A 22,495-nucleotide genomic window follows, 5' to 3' on the forward strand; every position below is an offset into this window, starting at 1 on the left:
AAGGATCCTAAAGAGAAGAAAAATGAACTTTATTTTGTTTTAAATGATATAGGCATTCCTGATGTAAGGTAGAAATACAGTCCCAAATTCTGTCACTAGATATGTGACCTTTGGTAAGTTATTTAGCCTCACTGAACCACAGTTCTTCTTATTGCCAGAGATTGCCCTGTATTGCTCTCAGGGATCTTTGGAGGGTGAACTGAGCAATGCATATGAGAGCATCACACATTTGTGTACTAGTAATTGGGAAGCTAGCCATTTTATCCCTGAATTATACCTATTTTGGTCATTCACTTGATGAGAAGCAATGTATTGATTATGACAGTAAGGGAAATATGGTTCATAATGCCAACACCTCTGTGTTATTAATAATGCCCATACCAACACACCCTGTCTTGTCAAATTACAGATTCTCCAGCTTTACCCCTCCTTTCTGTGTAATCACTTTATTCATGCAAACATATTTATTGAGCATCTATTAGGTGTCAGGGCAATCCTAGGTACTAATGATACAACAGTGAGCAAGAGTCAAAAATATTCCTTCTCATGGAGTTTGCATTCTGTTAGGGGAAAGGGAAACAGATAAATGCATAAAATATGTAGTATGTCAGATGGTAATAAATATGATATATAAAAGTAAAACAGAGAATAGAGATAAGGAGCTGGAGGTGTAGAAGTTTAAATAGGATGGACTTGGAGAAGTTTGCTGATGGGGTAACCTTTGAGCAAAGAATGAGAGAAAAGGGGCTGGACCATATGGAGATAGAAGGGGAGCATTCCAGATAGAGGGCAGCAAGTACTAATGCCCTTGGGTGCTTGTGTGCCGAGTGTTTTGCAAAACAGCAAAGTAACTAGTGTGGTTAGAATGGAGTGATTAAAGAAGAGAATAGTAGGAGATTAACATAATCACCAGAGAAGTGGAGGAAGGTGGAGTTGACAGAGGGAATTTGGGTATGAACGATAGGAGAAGCACTGGGAGATTATGAGGAAAAGACGGACATCGTTTGATTTTAATTTAAAAAAAAAGGGACTATGGCTACTATTGAGAACAAGTTATAGAGATGTACAGACAGAAGCAAGGAGATCAGTTAGAACGTTCCTGTCAATATTCCAAGTGTAGATTATGGTACTTGGACCTAGTGTTTAGGATGGAGGTCAAGAGAAGTATTGAGATTCTGGATGTGTTTTGAAGGTACGTGTCATTTGGTGATGGATTGGATGTAGAGTGTATAAGAAAATAAGTCTTTGTTTCTTGCTTAAGGACTCAAAAAAAAAAGTTGGCTTTTTAAACTGGAAACACTGTTGGAAGAGTAGGTTGGCTTGGGAGGAACAAAGATCAAGAGATTGCTTGTGATTCTAATAGGGTTATGATAAATATTGTATTTCCACATGAAGATGTGAAAATGGTATTGGCTGTACAGCATAAAACATTTAAAAATGAATAGGCTGATACTCAAGGTACTAGTGTTTTTCCCCTTCTTATTTGGATCCAAAAGTCATGTGTTTTCACTGACTTGACATTAAGAAGCTGGCTTTATATATGAACAGTCTTCATATACCCTCAAATGTGACAGTGTCATGAAGGAATAGATTCCTTAAGTTAGGGTGGGAATATTACATCACTTCATGCAACACATATTTGTAGCCATGGACAAATCCATAATGTGACCAAAATTATTATCATGTGTGTTGTTGTATTTGGTAGATTTTCTGTATTTTTAAAATTATTTTATAGAATCAATGTATATTTTTTGTACTAATAGGCCAGTCCCATCTGTGTTCTAGAATCAATATATATTATTAGCCTGCTAGATATTAGAATGGAAATATATTGAAAAATTCTAAGGCTCTTATCTATTTATCAGCTATCAACTATCAGTCAATCTATCTAATCATGATATGATACATATACTAATGCCTACATCTATCCCTGATTATATGTGATATATTTGGATATGGATGTATATGGAAGTGAACACTTTTGTTAACCCAGTACCAGCTTTCTTTTGGGAAATAATCCTTCTCACCTTTTCCACCATCTACATGGCTCCTTTGGAAGTGACAATATGGTATACTATAAAGATCCAAGGGGTGGACGTCTGCCTTTCACTATCCAATCATAGCTGTTACCTAACCATTTTGGTACTGAAGTTAATAAGTAAAGGATGGCGTTTCCTTCTATGTTAGTTAAAACCTGGAGAACTATAGACAGCTGAAAGAAGCAGCAAAAACAGGGAGACAGACACTAAGACAACCAGAACAGAAGGAAGGGTGAGATGCAATTGAAAACCAAAAAAGTAGACATAACAGAGCAGAAGAAAAAAAATAATAGATATTCCTGATAGCGTTGGAGTTTTTGATTCTTAGTGCCCAGCCTCACTCCTGCCTTTGGATTCCAGACATTCCCATATCCTTGTAGAAAATAAATTGTTCTGGTTAAATCAGTTTGTGTGATTCTTGGAGCCCAAAAGGTCTTAACCAGTGCATGACTGCATATTTATATAGATTAAAATGGAATAGCACTTCTTTTTTTTTTTTTTTTTTTAAAGGCAGTACCCAATTAATTGAACGCTTTCTCTTCAGAACGTCTATGCTGGGAAGCATTTTTCCCTAGGGTAAAATGGAAGGATAACTTTATTTCATTCGTTGTCTTGCTTATGTTCTTTGTGTTCTAAGATTCAGTTGAAATCCTTGGCATTGATCAAAGAAGAAAAGCTTTGGGGAAAGAAACATTGGTGGTAATAAATTCCACCGTGGTAACCAACATTACCGTTTTATTCCTTCCAAGTTTAAAAGGAAATAAAATACTCTCTACATTTATTGAGCACTTAATGAGTGTTAGACATTGTGCAAAGTACTTATTCTACCTTAATCCCGTTTCCTGTCAGCAATCTTCAAGGTGTTATTCCTATTTTATAAAAAGAGGAAACTGAGAACTAGTTGGATTTCTTCCCCGGAAGGTCTCACAATTGTTGGCCAAAAAGAAGATGCAGGACTCCAGTAACCAATACAGTACAGCTTGTCAGAGGCACAGAAATTTTCAGGAAATTTTGTTGCATGAATATACTGTTGGTTGACTTTTAATACAGCCCCAGAGTACTAATTTCAGTTACCTTCAGTAACTCTTTCACCCTGGGAAGTTGAAAATTAATGTAGACTATTGAAACAGTTGATTTTACATTCATCTTAATAATCCATTCCAATATTTGACAATGCAATACCGCCAATAATTTAAGGACTTTGGGCTTCAGGGAGTTTTGATATTATTCCTAATTACCTGAAGAGTATTTGTTCCTGTTATATATATATATTTGAAATGGAAGCAATTTGGTTACCATAGTGTAACTAAACTTTTCACATCAATGTAACATAAAAGAAAATTGTACTTTCTGCTGTCCCTTACTGAATAAAATCAGTTTCTTTGTTCATTCTTCGAGAAGTTCTGGTGATCATAGAAATGGCTCTCCCTGAATCCTCTTCAGGTCTCCATAGATCCTGTCAGTCTTGGAATCCAGAAGGCTTCAGTTTTAAGACAGCCATATCAATATACTACTCAGTCATAAACTCAGCTCCTAGTGAACTTGGTGTCACATTTCAGTTCAGCTCAATATGTCACAAGCAAACTTTTGACACTAGGATATAAAATCTTTGGAGTAGAATTGTAGTTAGCCCAATTGTATTCTGTCTGGGACTAAACTCACAAGCGTCCATCCATTGGGAAAAAAGAATAGTGTCTTATGAAGCCATTTCGTATAGAGAGAGATAGATACATACATACAAATTTATTTTAGTTTAAGCCTTGATTTAGCCATCTCTTAATGTTTAGAAACTGTACATCAGGACAATATAGTAAAACTGTGCCATGACACTATTAGTGATGTCCATGAAATTTAATAACATAATTTGTAGGGCACTATTATTGTAAAAGTAAAGAAAATCACTATTTTTCAATCAGTCTGTGCTTTCAAAAAGCATAAATTAAATATAATGGACTTGTATATGCATAATCAGTATAAACTATATACTGAACTGAGAAAGTCCCCAGTGATCATGAAGTAACCACTTCTGAAGCCCATTTCTTCCCCATGAAAGATAAGGACTTTTGTCCTGTGTTGACTGAGAAGGGGGCTGATGCAGGCAGGAGCCAATCTCCAGCTGCATTATAGTATCATCAAACTCCCTTTTCAGGTTGTGTATTAACCTGGGTCGAGTTATTGCTGGCCATGGTCTTGCTGGGTGAGTTATTGTAGGATTTTATGCATGTTTATAAATCCTTTTCTGTTCATTATCTCTGAGTTTTAGAAAGATAGGTAATTTTATCTAATAAACAGCTGATACAAATTAAAGAACTCCTGATCAGCAAAAGAGGGCAAATTGACCTATGTCAAATTGTCAATGTTAGCATCTTTTTATATATTTATAAACACTGAGTGACATGACACCATATCACTATGGTTATTTGTTCCTAACCAAGTGTAAATTGCTACTAAGTCCTAACCCACATTTTCTGACTAATTCAAGCCATCTGTCAGTGAGTCGGACAGATATTTTTACATTGTGGTTTAATGAGATTTGATGGACCGTTTCATTCCTTACTTCCTCAGAACTTGAGAGTAAATATCAGCTTGAGAAAGGATTTATTTATTTATCTATCTATCTATCTATCTATCTATCTATCTATCTATCTATCTATCTATTGGATGATGCAGCCTTCTTTAAACTGCAACTTAGAAAATACCAATAGCTTTCTCTTTTGGCTTTTTAAGAGCTCAGCACTTCTATGACTTAACACCTATGTCTTATGTAACTGATCTCCTATCAGTGTTTTGAAATGGTTTCACTGTAGATAACATAATAGAGAAATTCAACATGGTGCAACCATTTTGTCACAAAATGTACTTTAAATTTCAGTCTGGTAAGAAGTGTCTAAAAACAGTTGCAGTTCTCATTGCTTAATACATGAGAATTGGTCCTTGTGCACTGTTGAGTGTGTTTAGGTGGTGGGTTGATCTGCTTATCTGTATCAATTGGTATGAACTTTCCACCAAAGTACAGATTTTAGATCCAATTTTCTCCAGATCAGTATGAAATTGAATAAGCTAAACCTTTATTGCCTCTGATATGGTTTGGGAATAACATTTACTTTAGGCATAAAAAGTTTAGCTGAGGTCAGCCATCTAGGGTTCTAAATTGTAACTCTATATTTAAAGAAAAACTATAGCTCAAGTATTCTGAAAGATATTAGACAGGACCACTTGCTTATGCGATACTGAGAAAGCAGTCTGTTGACCTTTAATAATGTGTCAGTCCTGCTGTTTATCCTCTGATAAATGCATTTGGACTTGTCAAAGGAGAATCATTGACTACAAGTAGATGCTGGGAGAACAATGGAATTTATTTCTTTGTTTGACAACAATTCTAATAAGATCCTGGAAGAAAGGCATTTGAAAAATTGAGTTAACTCACGCTGAGCCCAGAAAAAAGCAGCCACCTAAGATGTTCCATAATTGATGTGGTGTGTGTTGAAGACTTGGTTACTTAAGTAACTTATACATGATCAGTCACCTGTAATTTCATATTCCTGTTGCTTATATTAGATTGCTAACAAACGCAGGGTGGATACTTTTCAAACTTCTAGGAAGCTTGCTGGCTTAGAGTATCAATTTGTGTAATTCCAGAGGACAATAGAGAGCCTCGGGTGACAGTTTGAGCCAGTCTAAGCAAAGGCCTAATCTTGAGGTCCTTAAATGGGTGAAAAAGTATTATAGCAAATGAATGATAGAATATTATGTCCATCATAATTCTTCATAATGAAAACATTGGTTGTCTATGAGTCCCGTTGGATTGGATGTTGCAGATAATCTTGAATACCAGACCTGTCTCTACTTTTGCAAGTAGGAAGGAGGGCCATTTCATAACCATATGGCACACAGCAAATGGCACTGGGCCTTGGCAAAGTGCCAGACATCAAGGCACAGTTGTTAAGGCCAGTAGTTTCCTCTTCTAAAATTGAATGTTTAATTATGCCACAGTCATCCTGGCAATTCCCTATCATCCCTGCATTTATTTTGCATTGATTGAGTCATCAACTGAGGTTCAGAGGTCAGTATACATTTCAGTCTTAAAATACGAATTAAGTTAGAGTCTAACATAGTAAATGAGGGCATTGCTTTTCCATCCGTCTGGAGGCTATAGACTGCTTTTTTCTCTACTGCTCATAAGGATTCTCTTTCTCTTTTTTTGTTATAAACCACATCAGTGTTGGAGGAGCCAGCATCTTAGACTCTTTTCTTCAGTCCTTTCCCAGGAGTGAAGCCTCACTCTGCATCTTATTGCTTGATTCACCCTCGCCATCATCCTTCAAGTTGATAGCATCCGTATGTTTACACTCGAGAAACCTAAAACCCAGATATTCCAGGTGACTTACTGAGGTTACCAGGTCATTTGCAGCAACCCAAGGAATGCAGCCCAAGAAATTCTGACTCCTAGTCCATTGAAAAGGGATTCCAGTCCTTACTCCGTTACTACCTGTGTGGCAGTGGAAATATACATTCTCTGAGTCAAGGTTTTCTCATCTTTAAAATAGGGGCAATAATATGTAAGAAACTTTGAAGGTAAATGTCTGAATATGAGTTAATACAAATACATATAACAGGTCCGCAGTAAAAAGGAATTACTTTTGTTCCAATTGTTTAGTGTTATGACCATATTATTTTATGTCTTCCTTGTAGACCAAAAATTATATGTTCTTTTTTTCCCTGAATTCCTCCAAGATTTTTAGTGTATTTATTTTAACCATTTGAAAAAAAAAAGTCCTAGGGCCAAGATGCTATTGCTTTCAAACTGGGTCTACAAATTTTTTTTTTCTAACATAGTAGGTTTATTTTTGACAGGCAAGTTATATAAATATGATTGCTCTTGCATTTCTAGTATATTATGAGACAACTATGTTTTTAATGACGAAACCTAAGCACTTTGGTTTTGATTTGAATGAAATCTACTCAGTCTACGTGTTTAAAAAAACTGACAAGTTTCCACTTTGCTTCATGAGCAAAGTACTTCATGAGCTAGATATTGCCATTGGCAATACCCCCATGTTCTCCTTTGAAATCCTGCAGTCTATGTAAGCTTGAAATGCTTAGAATATTTTAAAGTTCTCAAATGAAACTTAAGGTTCAAAATTGTCAGCGAAGTTGCTTCCTTATCCTAGAAGCACATTCTTCAGTTGGCTTCCAGGACTCCAGGCTCTCTAGTGGCCAGTCTCATCAGCCAGAAGTCTCTTTTCCTCACCCTTTCCTTTCTCTGGACCTTCTAACATTGGCATGCTGTCAGGCTTCATACTAGGACCTCTTCTGTTCCATTCTCCTTCCTTTTCTTCCCATCTTTCCCCCCTCCTACCCTCCCTTCCTTTCCCTTCCCTTCTCTTCCCTTTTTTTCTTACCTACACTGATTTCCTCAGTGAGCACATCACATCTCATTTTAAGGTATCCCAAGTACAAGATGGTGACTCATAAATGTATATCAAAGTGTCCCTTCATTTCCAGATTTCTAAATTCAGCTGCCAACTTAAATGCCCAGTAGACATCCCAGGCTCATCATATACAAAGATGAACTTCTAAGCTTTTAAAAATGAAGAAAAAACAAAAGAATAAAGGAAAAAAAAGAAAAGAAAAAAATGCTGCTTTATATACTGTCCACTTTATCTCATTCAATGTCAGCTCCACTCTTGGTTGCTCCAGATCAATGTCCTTAAAATTATTCTTGAATCTTCTTTTTCCTTCATACCTACATCCATGCAATAGCAAGTCCTTCTAACTCTTAATTGAAAACGTATCCCAAAGCCAGCCATTTCTCATTCTCCCTACTGCTCCTCCCCAGTCCCTCCATGGGTTATTACAGCAGCCTCTGACTGGTCTCCCTGCTTCCACCTTTGCCTCTTTATATTCTTTTCTCAACAGAAAAGGCAGAGTAATTTTGTTAAATTTCAGACCAGCTCAAAACCATATCTAATGGCTCTTCATTTCTCTCAGGTCGAAAGCTAAAGACCTATGATAGTCTATTACCTTTGGGACTTTGTCTCCTACTTTTATTCCTCTTGCTGACTCTACTTCAACTCCAGTTGCCTGCCCTGGGCACACTGCCTATCTCAGGTCTGTGGATTTGCTGTGACTTTTACTTGGAACATTTCTTCAGGTACCTCTCCTTCCTTTGAGGACTTTACTCAGAGTTTACCTTTGCAATGAGGCATCCACTGGCCACTTTATGTAAAACTGACTCTTCTCGTAAGATTTCCAATACACCTCATTCTGCTTTTTTTAAACTTTTATCTTGGTTGATCATCTTCTCAGTGCAAATAATTTCCCTGTATGTTATGTTTATTATTTTTTATTTATATTCCCCCATGAAAATGTGATCTCCACAAGGGCAGGTATTTTTGTCTTTGTTTATAGATGAGTAAGATCCGTACATAACTCTTGATTAAATGAATGAATGCATACGTTACATCCCTGTGCTGCCACATTCTCTTCCTTTTCTGACTTCTGACAAGGCTCACTTGTGTTCTCTTGGGACAACATGTCTACAGAAAAATGTTGTTACCCACAGGCACACCACTTAATTGCACTGTGTTCTGGTTTGATCGTAATAGAGAGCTGATTGCCATGTCCATTTTTTTTTCAAGTTATCAGCTTTAAAGTTGTGTTTAACAATCCAAAATTTATTCAAGTACCAATAATACATAAATTCTCTATTTTGAAAATGAAACTAATTGTAGAATCATAAAAGGACGTGAAATTTTATACTTAAAAGGGACTTGTGAGATCTAACCCATTCCCTGCCTGTTGTATGCGAGGCCCTTTCATGGGCTTAGGAAGTACAAAAGTGAGTGTGACATTATTTTTTACCTTCAAGAAACTTCTAGTCTTGTAGGTAAGACATGCAAATGAACATTAACTCCATTGCAATGTGATTTCTACTTTAACAAGGAACACTTGAAGAAGCCCTACTTGAGATTTGGTCCTGAGAAAGTCACTTGGGATCAACTGTGCTGCTTTAGCTCCCAGTTCCTTGTAATGGGATGAAAGAGGAACTAGGCTTTGTAACAAAGGAAAAGGAGAGGCTGTCCATTCACTCTAGTATTTGAAAGGAAGTATCTTTATAGTCAACTTCTAGAGCAAAACTTCAGCATCTGTTTTCTTTAAGTCTAAAAGATTATTTTACTCAATTAACCATTTAGCAATTGCTCATTGACAGCTTCTCTGTGATACATGATGTATGTGTTAAATGCTGCAAATTGGTTTCTGCTCTTAGAATATTCTTACTGACTTTATTAGTCCATTGCCATACTGAGATAAAAGTATGACTGAAAATGCTATTTGGCTGTCAAAGTAGTACAAACTTGAGAGTGTAATCCTATGTTCAATTTGGGGAATGTGACTCCATTAATACCTTTATATTACTTGCTCAAAGCAGAGCAGGTATACCTAAAATAATATTAGGGCTTTGATGAAACTTACTAGAACTTATTGAAAAATGATGTATAAGTTGCATAAGTCTTCTTTAATTCTCTTTTAGATAAAGAGTTTTAAAAGTTCAAGATTTGCAGATACTGACTACTATATATAAAATAGATAAACAACAAGGTCCTACTGTATAGCACAGGGAACTATGTTCAATACCTTGTAATAGCCTATAATGAAAAAGAGTATGAAAAGGAATATATTTATATATAATTGAATCACTGTGCTGTACCCCAGAAATTAACACAACATTGTAAATTGACTATACTTCAATTAAAATACAAAAGTAAAAATGAAATGAAATAAAATAAAGTCCAAGATTCCTCAAAACAAAGGGAGGGTTAAAAAACAAGAAACAGATTGTATGCCACACATCTTACATTTTAAGTGATATGAAAACCCCTGTTGCCTCTATGTCTATCAGAAATCAATCCTAACCCTGTCTGACAAGACTATACACATGGGTTATAAGCTTTTTCTCTTAGGTCTCCACGGTCACGTCAGACTAATAGTCGATCTTGTTGCCGAGGGGAATAGAAAGCATAACGGGATGATGTGGGCAACGAAAAGTCAGGCATTAAATAGTAGTCACGTGACCCACCATGCACCTGGCTTCTCTCTTGGAAAGCAAAGGTGACTGAAACATGAAGGGATACCCCAGGTAACATTTGATTTTATTGTTTTCACATTCACTTCCCGATATGAAACAAGGATTCTTTCCTTTGGCTTCAGTTTTCTCATTTTCTTCAGTCCCCTAGGAATGGTTCTGAGCCTAGTGGTAGAATAGTTGCTGTCCTCCAACACTGATTTTCCTTCCAATATTCCTTTAGTTAATTTCTTTAGGCTCTAATTCATGCCATTTTCCTAAGTCAGTAAAGAATAATTATTTGTCAACTGTGTTAGGTGTAAGAACTAGGCTAAGCCCTCAACTTGAAATGTGGAGTTAGGACCCTGAGTCCTCAGTGCAGATTCACACAAGGCAAGTGGAAACAGGACCTGACTCTGGGGGACTCATGTGATAGAAGATTTTTGCTGTGAGGTGGTGGGCATCTGAAACGAGGTCCAGTCCCACTGCGTGGCTATGGGCAAAGTTCTCCCTATACCTCATTTTTTTCTTTGTAATATGGGTAAAATCTTGAAGATAAATGCTAAAAATAAGCACTGGGCACATACTCAACTCTTATTATATGTTTGTTCCTGTATTCCCAAGATTGAGGGAGGACTAAGTGTAATCAATCAGTAAGTGGGTAGAATTAAAATGTGCCCCCTCTAGATAAAGGGAAAGACAATATAATGTATTTATTGTTCTTTTCATATAGTGCTGCTTTTGACTCTTATTTAAGAATTCTTCTTAAGATTGAAAACAGTTCATCCTAAGGATTCCTCGTTACCTTTATGAAATACATTCAACTCTTTCAATGTGGTATATTGGAAAATACACACATACACATAAACACACACACACTCAGGGCTACAAGTCATGAGACTTAGATTTTTTTTAACCCTGAATCTGTATATACTAAGTAATTTAAGTTACCAAGTCACTTGTTACCTCCATGCAGTTCATTTATTAAATAGGAATGACACTGTGCACTTCACACAGCGATTGTGGGGATTAACGTATCATCAACACATGGTGGCTCCTTATTTAAATGCTAGTTTTGACTCCAGTCTTGCTTTATCTGGGGGGCAGGGGGAAACTCCTGATGAAGTTGATGTTTAGATCATGTTAGATACTGGATGGAAGCATTTGGAAAAGAGTCTGCGTCTAAGGAATCATAACAGCCCTACTCAACATCATCACGTGATCCTCTAACCATTTGTTCTCCGTCGTTCAAAAGCAAAGGGGCCTTAGGCTGCTTTTCAACCTTCCTTATACTTTTTTTCTTAAACCTTGCTTTCCACACTCTAGTCATTTTATTCGAGCTCTCGATTTCACTGGATAAGAACATGCAGCAGAAGCTTGAGAGAAAATAACTTTTCCTTCTCAACTTTTATGTCAAGAAGGGTTTAGGGCTTTACCCATCAACTTCCTCTGGCCAGACTCTGGAGAAGATGCTGAAAGAGGGTTTCCATCTTTGCAGAGATTACCTAAATCAATAGGTCTGTGGTGTTGAGCTCTTGTAAACATACAGTGGGATAAAGCTGGGAGTCAATCAAACTGGCTTTGGAAGCGTTCAAGTTTTGCTTCCCACCAACACCCTGTCTAGAGAAATTCATATTTAAATTTCCCACATCTAACCCTTATGAAGACAAATTCAAGCCTGAGAATTTCTTTTCCAAGTGGATATATTTATTTATATTTATTTACCTGTATTTTTTTCTTGTACATTATTCTTGTTTGATCAGGGGAGAGTGATCATTACTTCCAATTGGTAAGGACACTGCGTAAAGATTAAAGGTATTTTGAGGTAGTACAAATGAAACAAAGAAGCCCAAGTGACTAAAACAAAAAATAGTGGCTGAATTGTTCTCATTTATTCAACACACTCTAAGTTAAGCAGGGAAGACGGCTGCTTTGACTCTCATTAATTTTTTCCTAGTGTGCATTTATAAATGTCCTTTCCTTAGGAAGCATGATGTAGTAGTAATAATTAAATCATCTCTTTACAAAACTTGCAATGACAGAGAATCATGATTCTGATCACTAATGCTCACTGTCCAGTGATTGAAATATGTAGGAGATTGGAATGAATGTTTCCTTATGCTTGAGTATACTTTGGAATTTGCTTTTCTTTGGATATTCTCTTGAAATAAAATCTTGATATCAGTTTGTTTCCTTTAAAAGGAAGAGGGCACAGATATTTGTATTCTCATTAGTTGATTTGTATGTTCTGATTTGAACAAAAATATTCAGATCATTTTTTGTGTGAAGACTTTATCATTCACTTTTCACTTATGGACCAAGAAATACTAAGTTAACGCTGAAATTCTTATGATGCATCTTTCCTCAATATTTCGCTAAAATTCTTGCTCTGGGAAAGTCTCCCTATACCTTTTTCCTTGGCCAGCTCTGACTTAGATTTTAAGGTTGGGCTCACACACCACTGTGGAAAGCTTTCCTTGGCATATTTCCTCTGCTATTCACAGATGCTGGGGGCTGGGTTAGGTGCCCCTTTCTGTTCTCCAACAATGACACAGTGCACTTCCATATCATTTCCAAACTGGATGTTATGTTATATCTCACTAATTGTCCTTCGTTGTGTGAGCTCTTTGAAAGGATTTATATATCTTTGCATCTCCAGCACCTGGTAGAGTATCTGTAGAGTGGATGCTGAATAAATTTGTTGACTGAAAGAAGATAATAATGTGAATGTCACTAGGAAATCTTTAAATGTGTTTGGATCACATTTCATCATCAGTTACATACATGTGCCTCAGAAAGGATTTCTGTGTGGGTTAGAACATTGGATTACTTGCACCCACTTTTCCTTTCTAATTTCAGATGCTTTGATGTTACCCAGACTAGAGATATAGAAACAGGTAAGGGGTGAGAATACTGGCCTTTCCCCATACAAGCTTAAGTAAAGTTTTAATTATCTGAAATGTTACTTTGGGATATTATAATAAGTGTAAACCTTTAACATTTATAGCAAATCATAAATAATTATGATTTTGATATTTAGGTAGTGTCTGGTATAATCTTGACTCATTATTGAAAAGATTGTAATAACATCATAACAATAATAATCCATTATAGTCTCCCTCTATCCCTGTCATCCAGGCCAATGCCATGATCAATCTGTAGGTGTTTATGGGTCATTTTTATGTGCCTAGAGCAGTGCTGGGGTTCAAGTGAGTACAATTCCAGGATTAGTCCTGAACATGACCTCATGAGTGGGTAGGTAGATCATTTTAAGGGAAGTAATGAGAGTGTGTTTAGGATTAATGTAAAATAAGATGGAAAGTAAGATAAGGAGAATGGGTCACACTAATGAATGTGTAAACAATTAAAATGATGTGACACAACAACACTTTATATTTCTTATAATGAAATATAAAAGAAAAAACGAGAGGAATACAAAAGTGTTTGTAATGGATGGATAGATATGTGGTAAACAAAATATAGTAAAATCTTATTGGCAAAATGTAGTTTTGGGTATATGGGTGCTAACTATAAAATTCTTTACCTTTTCTCTCTGTTTGAAACTTTTCATAGTAAAATATTTGAAAATTTGCGTGCACATGATAATTTCAGCTGTATACTAGTAAAGCACACGTGAAAGAAAAACTGGAAGGAAATAGCACAAATGGGTATTTGTGCTAAGTAAGATGTTAGAATACATATTTTTTCTTGGTTTTTATAATTTAAGAACATTCAAAAATAAAGGCAAAAAGGTTTTACTATGTTTGGTTCAGAAATGAGAATTATTTTTTTTTTAGTATATGTGTATTTTTATTGAAGCATAGTCAGTTTACAATGTTGTGTCAATTTCTGGTGTACAGTATAATGCTTCAGTCATATATATATTCATTTCATATTTTTTTCACCATAAGTTACTACAAGATACTGAATATAGTTCCCTGTACTATACAGTATGAACTTGTTGTTTATTGGACTTTATGAGAATCCTCCTGTATTTCAAAGCGAGAGACACTCTGCCAGAGTTCAGTAGGTGTTCTGTGCGAATCAGTGGGTTTGTAGATGTAATTCTTGGTGTATTTGTGGGCAAGAGCAAGCAGTGAGTCTCTCTACTCTGCTACCTTGGCACCTCTATCAGAAATGAAAAATTTTTGATGAAAATGTAGGAGAGTGAAAACTTGGACATTTACTCCCTTCATGACCTTGAAGAAATTGTTTAGTCTTAAATTTCTCTAAACCCCAGTTTCCTTTCGTAAACTGTGACTAACTATGCTACGAACTCCCTGAGGCTGCCATGAGGATTGACTGTTTTCACAGATCCAGTGCATAAGATAGGGCTTCCTACCTGGTAAATATTGGCTAATGTTTTTCAGAAACTGACATTTTAGGAAATGATTATTATAAACATAGCTCCCCTCCACCCCCAGTGTTATGCTTGTTTGGTAGATGGGGCACTCTTTAATCCTTGGCACCGGATGTTGGTTTGTTTGCTTGTTTTTAATGAACTGCATTTTTTTTTCCTTAAAGTTTGTTAAGTATTTTGAAGAACTTGAGAAAGAGACTCTGAAGTGGCATCAGAAGTAATGGTAGAGGCATAGCAGCCCTCGGAGGAAGTCAGAAGTAGCGTTCTACGGAGCACCCTTTGATCCTGCTGGTTTAGAGAACTAAGCAGACATTCACCTATTAGCGCTCCCTGGGGAAGGAACTTGATCAGGAGTGAGACACTCTACAGAAAAGCAAAGCACAGAAAACGAGGCATCTCTTGAGGTTCAGTGGCAGATTTCTGTACTGTCATTGATTTCCTCACCCTGAGCGATGGCTTGAGTCTGTGTAAATTCAGCACAGAGCTCTCCATGAAGTTGTTTATAGCTCCAGTGTACAGACTTCTCATTACAGAAGGCTCATTTTCACTTTCTGGGCGACATTTACAGAGATGATAAATAGCTCCACTGGGGTTGGAGGAGGTTCTAAGATTATAAATTGTGATTTGAGTTCATATCCTATCTTTTCCTCAGCCCAAAGGAGAGGCTGTGGATGATTCCTTTGACTCAGTTACTCCTTTTTAATAAGCATGCAAAATACAGTCTTGGACTATCTTCTGTGGATTACTTTCTGAGGATTCCCTGGCTATGAAATCCTGAACCAGATATATCCCAAATGGAGAAAACCCCAGACTCTGCTGGGGCCAGGGGTTTGCCTCAGGTCCTCATTGGGTTGCTGGGAGCTAGAAAGCCAAGAGCTACCTGCCAGGATGTGAAAATGAGGAAGGGGAAGACAGACCTACATGCATTGTAGTGCTCAGTCCATTCTTGCCACAAACCAGACCTGCTGGGGATCGTATGGTTGTTAGATTGGACAGCCATCTAAAGAATTATGCCTTCCACTGTTATTCCTAACCTACCAGTATAAAGTCAGGTTTGTACTGTTGGCAATATCAAAATACTTCCTAGCCAATGGATATGAGTATAATCTTTCTCCATCATCTTCTGATTTCATGGCTTTCCTTAAAGGCAAACATGCTTCCTCCTCCATATCTGTATACCTGGAGATAAGTGATTGACATGTGGTGAATATTACATAAAGGTGTGTTGTGTGAATGAATAAATGAATGAATGAGGGGATTAATAAATGTTTCGATTATTACATCAACATATTCTAGAAATATGAGTTGTTCTGATAATTCAGCCTTCATCACTTTATACAAAAACAGTTTTGGAATACTGAATATGAAAGTAGTCTTCTTGTAATCTACTTATAAGTTAGATTTACCTATATACTTTTTCCAATTATAAATGTAATATATGCTTATAACCAAAAAATAGATCATATAGAGGTTTTTTTTTTTTTTTAATTAAGTTACATGTTTTTCCTATACCCACAGTCAACTACAGTTAACATTTTGGGATACTTCTATACTTTCTTCTGTACTTTTATACACACACACTCATTTAAAATAACAACTTCTAAGCGATGAATTTGCCATGATTCATTTTAACCAATCCTCTATTGGTAAATACAAATCATTTCTCTTTTTTGCTGTCTCTTTTTGTCACTTTGCTGAATACATGAAAGATATGGTCACTAAAGCAGAATTTCTATGTACTATTTTCTTCTAAAAAGTATACTTGTTACTTTTAAGCCTGATTATTTTGAAAAATCTAATTCACTTATGCTGAATATCTTAATACGAGCATTAAAGATTTAAAATTCAATTGTTGCAAACATAAAATTTAGCATTGAAAGTACCCTAGGAGGAACATTTCTATTATTATCTTTGAGATGTACACTATATTTACGCACATGGTTATTGCCAACCCCTAACTGCGGCTTTTAGAGTTTGGTATATATTAAAAGTCGGAGCTCTAACATCCAAAATGTCTTTTATGTTTCATTACACTAGATGACATCTATTCACTTTCCCAAGGTTTGAATATTGTCGTAAAGCAGTAGCTGTTTGTGAACAGTCATAGAACTCTGTTGCTGTTCAAAATTTGACAGAGGTGGACTGATAGATGAATTGCTCATATGTATATGTGTGTATATACATGTGTGTGTGAAAGCATAGAAAATGGTGAGATAAATATAATAGATGGAACCTTGGGATTCACTGTTCAATGTGTGTGTGACAGAGAAACAGAGGACAGGAGGGAGGGCAGGAGAAGGGAGATAATATGAATATGAATAAGGAGGAGACCTAATTCTTGTGTCTTGAGGCATTTTTGCCCTCCTTGGTTCTCCTACCAGCTGTCTCTTCTTCCCTTTATTTTGTTCACATCTTTTACCCTTTAATTTACTCCTAGCCTTCGATTCCCATCAAGCCACAGTATTTGGATTATTCTCATTGCATCCAGAACTAATGGCATGGTAAGGGAGTTGGCAATTCCTGAAGGCCTGAATATCCGGTCAGATCTACCTAATATTTTTTAAAACATTTTCCTCTCACAGGAGAGGCTGTAGGCATTCTATAAAGCATCTGCATCTCTCTCTCTCTCCAGTGCCTCAGGAGATCTTTCTAGGTCCCACCGCCACTACTTCAAACCTACTTTGCTATCATTGTATCTCCTTTGCTCCCATTGTCTGAACTCATTTGCTATCTTCTTGCCTAGATTTTTTGAGTAGATGCTTTGTTCCTCATTACAGTTTGGTTCTTTATTGCAGGGTCACCATTAAACATTATCTTTAGATTTTCCTCAGCTTTACATCCTACCCACTGAGGTCAATCCCATCACAATGCTTAGACACAACTGTGGACCCAGTTGTGGGTCCCAGAACCCAACCCATATTAAATGTAGAGAGTTCAGGCAGATTACATGACATGAGCCTTAATGGTTGGTCTTTTTTTTTTTTTTGCTACTATGATTGCATTGTATCAAAAATAATTAACAATGGAGTGGCATCATTAAGAATTTAAACTTTGGAATCAGACAAACTTAGATTTGATTATAAGATCTGCCACTTAAAAGCTGTGTGGCTTTGAGAATGTTTATGTAACTCTGAGTTTGAGTTTTTCCATTGATAAGATGGATATGATAATAGGACCAGCCTCTTAGACTTATAATAAGTATTAAAGGGCCATAAGTAAAGAACCGAGTTCATTGCTTAGAATGTAACAGGTGCTTAATAAATGAATAGTAGCATCTTTATTTCTATTCAGGTTGGTGGAATTTGGACTGCAGTGGGAAGTGGTGAGAATTCTATGGCAAAGAGAGCTAAGAACGCATTTTCCACTAAATGGTGTAACTAAATGTTAAAATCTTCAGGTAAATTTTATTTTCTCAGATTCACCTCTTTTATGGTGATTTTTTTTCATATAAAGTGATACAACCAATCAAAACACAAAAAACCGTGAAGAAATGTTACACCACCTGAAAATGGAAGCTGCTATACTTGTATAAACTCAGAGTTTATATTCCACAGATTAGAGATATTGGGAGATATCTAAGCATGGACTTTAGTACTGCCACCTGGAATTGTGAAGCCTCACTTGTGAAAGGCAGATGATAGTCAAACAAGAGTCATAAAGTTTAGGAGAATCTAAGGGATGCTGCGCTACAAAAATGGACATACCCATCAAATAAAACGTTAATGTTTACTTCAGGCACAGCATCTTCATTCTGGTTCTCCTCCAAGATAATGCTTCCTAATTCTGGCAGATTTCACTTGCGTCAGCGTGTATATTGCAGTTTGGCATTGCAATGTTCGGAGGGCAGGTCGCTAATTCCTGCATTCCTCCTTTTCGTCCCTGATCTTTCCAAAAGCAAATTTCCCCTTGTGCTCGTTGACCTAAAAATGAAGTGGTGGTAAGTAGAGTGTACCTCCCAGGGAATGCTTCACATGCACACATTGTTTTAATATGATGCTTACTACATCCTGAATCTGAGTCATAGGCCATTCTCCATGGCCTTCAACCACTGGGCTCCTGAATTTGCCGACAATAACGCCTGAAATAGAGAGGCAGCTAAGAGCTGTTTAAGGGCACAGTCGCATTTGGTCCTCCAATTTTAAACAGCAACTCTACTTGAAATTACAGAATATCCTGGAGTCCTAAGGGGTTTTAGGGAGCACCAAGTTCAGCATTTCCCAAACTGTTCCAAAGTAATGCTATCATCTCAAGTAATGGCATTGTGAAAAAACAGAGGGAGCGGACTCCTTGCTCAAACAAGTTAGTTAAACATCTTAAAATTTTTTTATTGTTGGATCCTCATAAGCTTTGTTATGTTAAGGGGACTGTGAATCTCAGATAAAGAGATGCATAGACTATGTAGCATTTCCCAGTTTCACTACATGACTTGTTTTGGCATCTTTTGGTGCACAATTGTTATGCAGAGGAGTCTGGGAAACACCACTGTGGTCCCACCACTTTATTTTGCAGGTAAAAAGCAGGGCCGCTGTTAAGACAAAAACCTATCACTTTATTTTAATAAAAATCAGAGTCCAGTTTGGAAATGTTAAAAACTCACCAGAGGGGGTAGGATATAGCTCAGAGGTAGAGTAGGGAACAGTGTGCATCTCTCTAAACACTTAATTACAAAGAGCTCTGAGTCCTGGAGGCCCATAGTGGATGCAACCCTACCCAAGTCTCCCTTCAGGGCTCAGGCACTTCCTCTGCAGCTGCAGGGAGACTTGCCTGCTGGCTGCTCACAGCTGAATCCTTCCCCAGGAATTGCACTCAGAGGAAGAGAGCCCCCAGGTTCAAGGCTGTGCCCCCTCCCTGAGGACAGCCTGGGGGGAAAAAAATACATAAATAAAAGCCTAGCACTGGGTTCAATCCCTAGTTAACTCCATTAAAAACAAACAAACAAACCTATTCCCCCTCTCCCCTTCCCCCCAAAAAACTCACCAGAATTGGCAGGAGCACAGACAGCTCATCTTCCTGTTTAGCATTGTAACATTGATGCTGGTAGCCATTTCATGCTCCCAGTGCATTTTCTCCCATCTCCACCCAAAGTTACATAAGGCCTCCTATAGCCTGAGGTGTCCCCGGAGATACCCCTGACAAATCACCTTTTGTTTCTGTAATTGTATTGTCTGATTTAAGATCTATTGTATTCACCACTCCCCATTGCTCACATCATTCAGTGTGAACACTAACAGTGACACACTGATCATGACACATTGATAGTGACAGGATCATTTCATCTTTTAACCGCTGGCTTGAGTTATTCACTTATAAGGACTATACCATTGTGTCTTTCCATGTATTTCATAATAATCGTGTGACGATTTTGAAATTATTTCTTTTTGATTTTGTATTTAAATGCTGAGTGGGTCTTTACCATGTGTTTAAGAATCTGGGCATGAAAAATGCGTGATAGAGAAGACCGGTGATGGCTCAGTTTAGGAAGAATTAACGCTTTCCTAATCTCAAACGCAAGAAGTCATGGTTAGCGGAGAAAATGATATGTTGAAGTCTCTGTTTATATAAGCTGAGTTTCTCCAGGCCTTATCCGATTGAGTGTATAAGTGGCAAAGTAAAAGCACTGGCAGTATATCTCAAGCAGCAGGACCCTCTCCTCCATACTCCAGGTGCAAAGATCTGTCTTTATCCAATGCATGGCATCCCTCATTACCTCCATCAGCAGTCTGGGTGGTTTCCAGGTGCAGAAGGGAAGGGAAACCTTCTGTACTACACACATCAACACACACCCACATATATTGCAATTCTGGGGCTCACTAGATGTCTAAAATATGACAAATAATTTAATCTCAGCATCAGTTCTCTTCCATTAAAATGAATCTAATATATTCCCTTTTCAGGAATTTTATGAATATTAAATAATATAATATATGCAAAGATAATAATACTGTAGGAACTCAGTAATTGTTATCACTCTTTTCAATAATACAAATACTTGTGCTAACCGTACCTGTTTCATAGGATTTTTTTGGAGGTTAAATAATAAAATAAATAAAAAATATCTCAAGGAATGTTAGATTCTTTAATCCTCCCCACCTCCAACCTAAAAATAAAATATATGTTCTATAACAGAATCTGGTCAGGAAAGCAGAAGCTACACCTGTTGTTTTAACACAGAGATGTTATATAAAAGTTAGGTTAAACAGCTGCTGGAGAACTCAGAGAAGAAGAAGGGACCCCTGGCATTGTGCAGAGATAGTGACCACAGGAAACAGCTCCACCCTTAGGGTATGGGGAATAAAAGGAAGATTTGAGGTTACTAGGAACTTGGACTCTTCCCCTGTATTTCCGAGGTCCAAATGTCTTGGAGATGGCGCTATGCAACCAGCGATGGTATCTGAGGAGTTCAGTGGAGAGATCTTACGGCCCACAAACTCAAGACCTCTCAGGAAGGGATGCCAGCAATCCGTGTGGCACCTCTGAGAGGACAGAACGAGCAGGTTCTGGAAGAGCTTGAAAAATCTGTGGACAGAATCTGCTTTCTGTAAACAGAGTAAAGGATGATTACTAAGGCATTGCTGGCAGTGAATGAACATGAAGTAAGGAGTCCCCTTTTCCCTTTCCCCTGCCCCCCAAGCTCTCTCCAGCGCCTGATATTCAGACCCTAACAGGAAGCCAGCTGACAAAAGAGAAATGTGGTGTGCAGAGACCCAGCCCTGAAATCTCAATATAGACTATGGATGCTGGTTTGGGAGCTATGAAACTATAGCTTAAAACCTGACAAAATTCTCTTACCTGACCTCTGTTGAGAGGGAAATTAGAGCAGCCTTCTTTATTCAAAGTCTGTACCTGAAGTGAACCCATCAAGAGGACTTGAGATGTCAGTACTGTTTGATGTACCCGGAAGACTCATTTTCATCTAGTTTTTAGGAAGAGAGACTCACTTGTTCCACCCAATACCTTTCTAAATACTATTTTTGCAGAAATAGAAATCCAGGAAGCCACAAGGAGAGTGAAGCAATAGAAGTTGTTCAAAAGTGACTAACTTAAAGCTGATCACTATGACATGCCTCCTTAAGCTTGAGATGTTTCACACAATCAGGTTTTCAGTATTTTCATTAGTGTGATTTGCATAACCAAGATTTTATTTAATTTTTTGGTAGAGGAGTCTATTGTAATGAAACCGATATAACTGTTAAAAAGATAGACCTGGGCTGATGAATAAATGTGATTTTATTGTTTTTTATGTGATTGCACTGTAATTTCTTGCAATAAATTTGACTTGTAGGGAGCATGTGTGTTTGTCTGTGTGTGTGTGCGAAAGAGAGACATATAAGAATAGGAACCATTAAATTTGCCACATTTTTTCAACAGAGCACAATACCTCATAAAGTTATGAATGAGGTTTCAGTTTGCAAAATTTCAAGTCTAGAATAAATATATATATACATATGTTCTACACACACATATAAAGTTATATGTCTTTCATAATAATTAAATATTATTAAATATAATTAAATAACTAGGGACGATGACTAAGTGTGTTTCAATATGATGTGATGATTTTATTTTATGCTTACATCTTTTAAAAGGACATCCACAAGCATCTTAAAAAGAAAAGGTATAATATTCAAATTACTTTTTTCTCTGATACACCTGCTATGACACCTGATTGCTGTCATAATTTCATCATTTATATTGCTGCTGGTATTTAGATGATTTATTTTGAAACAGATTGAGTAAAAATAGTTTAACGTGAAAGTTGTTTTATATCCTAATTATGATTTTCTAATATTTATTTAAGAATACCCATTGGCTTACAAAAATAAATAGAAGGAATTCCATTATCCAAAAATGCAAGCAGTAGTGTCATCAGGGATGGGTATATCAGATGGGATTGTGAATCTGCAGTCTAGAAATACATATGTGATTTGTTTTTTCAAAATTCAAAGAAAAGCAGCCAGATGGAAAATGACATGAACAATTTGAGATGAGCATTACTGGAAGGCACTAAGTTTTATTTTTTTCCCATGTTCT

General features: G+C 36.9%; 1 protein-coding gene across 2 annotated transcripts in view; it reads left to right on the top strand.

Moving 5' to 3' along the window:
• LINGO2 (leucine rich repeat and Ig domain containing 2) overlaps positions 1-22,495 on the top strand; it is a 1,052,619-nt gene that overhangs the window by 193,156 nt on the left and 836,968 nt on the right. The window lies entirely within an intron of this gene.

This window comes from Vicugna pacos, chromosome 4 (assembly GCF_048564905.1).
Source record: "Vicugna pacos chromosome 4, VicPac4, whole genome shotgun sequence".
NCBI lineage: Eukaryota > Metazoa > Chordata > Mammalia > Artiodactyla > Camelidae > Vicugna > Vicugna pacos.